The following is a 3420-nucleotide window of genomic DNA, read 5'->3' as shown; positions in this document are numbered from 1 at the left end:
GGATGTAGCAATCTTCAGCCACCAGCTCTCCATGGGCTCCTAAACAATCAGGAGATGGAAGCAGGCCAATGAGTAAATGACACACTATTCTTAAGAAAATAGAGTCTTGGCCGGGCTCCGTGACTCAGCCTGTAATCCCAGCACTTTGGGAGGCAGAAGTGAGTGGATTGCCTGAGCCCACAGGTTTGAGCCTGGGCAATTTGGCGAGACCTCGTTTCTACAGTAAATAAACAATTAGCCAGCCGCGAGTGCCTGTAGTTCTGGCTATGTGTAAAGCTGAGGCAGAAGAATTGTTGGAGCCCAGCAGGTTGACACTGGGGTGGCCATGAATGTCCCATGGCACTCCAGCCTGGGGCGACAGAGTGAGACTCCAACAAAAAAGAAAAGAAAGGAGAGAGAGAGAGAGAGAGAGAGAGAGAGAGAGAGAAAGAAAGAAAAAGAAAAAGAAAGAAAGAAAATAGAGAATCAAGGAGGGGAATCAGGGATAAACCTTATAAGGGGAAAAAATTAGAACTTAGGTGACCTCCAGGAAGAGTGTACACCCCAAAGTGCTCAGCCAATGAGGAACCAGGGGAGAGATTTGCAGACAGGGTGGTAAATTGTTTGCTGTAGCTGCTGGGGTATACCTGCCTACCGGACACACAATCTTGCAAGACCAGCATTAAAGTCACACTTCTGCTCTACTCCATGTCTCCCTATCCATCCTTTGATTTTTGGATGGGTGAGTTTGTTTCTCACAAAAACTATTTGCCCTTGGGAGATAAACGTTGGGTATACACTGATATAAAAATGGGAACAACCGACACTTGGGACTTCTAATGCGGGGAGGAAGGAGGCATCTGAGGGTTGACAACGCAGGGGGAACCATGCTCACTATTGGGTGATGGGTTCAATAGAAGCCCAAACCTCACCATCCGGCAATACAACCATGTAACAAACCTGATCATGTTACTTACGCTCTGAAGTAAAAAAAAAAGAAAAAATCTATTTGCCCTTAAAACAACGATTAAATAATCGTTCTTGTCATTCCAAATCCTGTGACCACTGCATGAAAACATTAAGTCGTCCATGACTTTTGTTCCTGCTGTGACCCTTCTTTATTAGGCTCACACGAAGTTGATACGTGGGCTAAAATCACCGGGTTCAATGCACTCGGGCAGGCGTCTTTCACTCCCTGCGCGGTGGGGCATGGAGGTAGGTGGCTGGGGGGTCTTGGGCATCTGGGCTTCCGTGGACTCCTCCCTCCTGCGTGCTCTCGGGGCAGAGCCGCTCCTGGCTGGCCGGGAGGGTGCGACGCTGTGATCCCTGGGGTCTGCTGCACGGCTCCGGCGCTGGGAACTCTTCCTCCCGGAGCCGGGCGTGCGCGGCGGAGCTAGGCGCTGCAGCTGGCGCTGTGCACGATGCTCCTGCTCGCAGTGCAGCGGCTGCGCTTCCTGCGCGCAGACCTGACGCTGCTGTGGGCCGAGTGGCAGGGGCGACGCCCATGTGAGGACCCGCCGCGACCCCTCCCGGGTGGGAGGCCGGGCTCGAGCGGCCGAGGCGATTCCTGATCTGGCCCCGCGGTCGTCCTGGGGCCCTCTTGTTGGCGGGGAGCTGCCCCAAGGCGTGGCTGCGCCTTTCCCGTGGACTGTGGGTGAGGAGGAAGAGGCCCAGGCCTAGAGGCGATTTTGTCCCTTTGTCTTCTGTCCTGGTCGGATGATGGCACGGATTTGCCTTTCAGACGTGGAAATGTCACCGGGGGTGCCAGAGTATAAGGGAGAGCTGGAATTGGTGGGGCACCCTCAGGACTCTGCCTTCTTAAGCAGATGGCCAGAATTCTGGGGTAGTGTCAGAGGACCATGCTTTGAGAAACAACGAGCTTCCCCCTGCGTTTGTAAGGGAACCTCCAGTCCTTGCAAAGGTCTTTCTACTTCCTGGAGTTGTTTATCCTCCTCTTCTCACTCTGCTGGAGTTTTGAAATAAAATCTGAGATCGTCCGGTGTCACCCACCTACCTACTCATTGGGACGAAAGCATAACACTAGAAAGAACTGAATTGGCAGCTTTCCTGGAGCGAGATCCTTATTGGCATACAAGGGACATTCCACCTGTCCCACTAGTATCTGTGCCTTCCTTCGTACTTGATGATCATAGAATATATGTGTCTTTGTTTCTTAAACATATTCTATATGCTGTTTAAGCTATGTGCCCGGCACTTGACACACGTAACCTTTGCAACAACTCTCATGAAGGAGGCATTATTAGTCTTCTTTTCCAGATATGGAAACTGAAGTTTAGAGAAATTAAATGACCTACCCAAAGCCTATACTTCGGATCCTTATTAAGAACAGGGATAAGTAGGGTTTGCCTGGATCAGTTCCTGGTATGGAGACACTCAAAGTACTGATGAGGTTTGTTTGGAAGTGCTAGCTAGTAGCTCAGAAGATAGACCATATCTTTTAAATGGGAGGAGTGGGGGCTGCGATGTGCTTGGGTTGGTGATGTCAATCTCCAGGAGGTGTGAATTGGTCTTGGGGACCTGAAAAAAAGTCTGATAGTACAGTGGTTTGTGCTCCTCCAAAACTCATCCTTACCTGGACAAACTCTTCTTTGGTATTTCATTTCTCTGGTTGGATTTTCTTGGGTATAATACACACAATGTATAAGCAACAGCAGCTCTACAAAACTGTGGCAGATAGTTGTCCGGGATGGGCAGGAATCCTGAATACTGCAGTTTTATTAACTATAAGGCGTTTTCAGGCCTGAATGCTACATCTCAACAGGTGGAAAGCACGTGCCTCTGGTCACCTTGTGAATGCTATTTGTGTTGATCCTTAGAGCTTTTAAGTTGGGCTTGGAGAATTAAATTAAAAATTATTGTATTCTATTATTTAATCCTACAAAAATTATTTGTATTTTATTATTTTAATCGTACAAAAGTTACTAAGCCCATGACATTATGTCCAGTGTTAAAAAGGAAAAACACTGACAATATCTCTAAGCTACTAAGTTAAAAGTTATTTTCTCACATAAAGCAACATTTTAAAAGGTTACTAAAAATAATTTTAAGAAATTCCTTTAATGTTTTCAATGGTTTTACTTTAGTTGCAAAATAACTGTTTGAAGGATTTTAAATTTAATTACATTTCTATTATTATGTAGTAAAATAATTTGCAAGTTTGCACATGGAATTTGATAAATTACCACTATTTGTCAAAGTAAACAAGTTACATTAAAAATTATTCACCAAAAGCTGAGCACAGTGGTGTGAACCTGGAATCCCAGCTACTAGGGAGGCTAAGGCAAGAGGATCACTTGATTCCAGGAGTTCAAGACCAGCCTGGGCAACACAAGAAGACACCATTTAAAAAAAAAAAGTTATTTAGCAAATACAGCTACAAATTTAGATGTTACCGACTTATAAATTTTAACTATTAACTTA

This window comes from Carlito syrichta, unplaced genomic scaffold (assembly GCF_000164805.1).
Source record: "Carlito syrichta isolate Samal-C Ts95f unplaced genomic scaffold, Tarsius_syrichta-2.0.1 Scaffold137869, whole genome shotgun sequence".
Lineage (NCBI taxonomy): Eukaryota > Metazoa > Chordata > Mammalia > Primates > Tarsiidae > Carlito > Carlito syrichta.
This window is presented reverse-complemented; position numbering follows the sequence as displayed.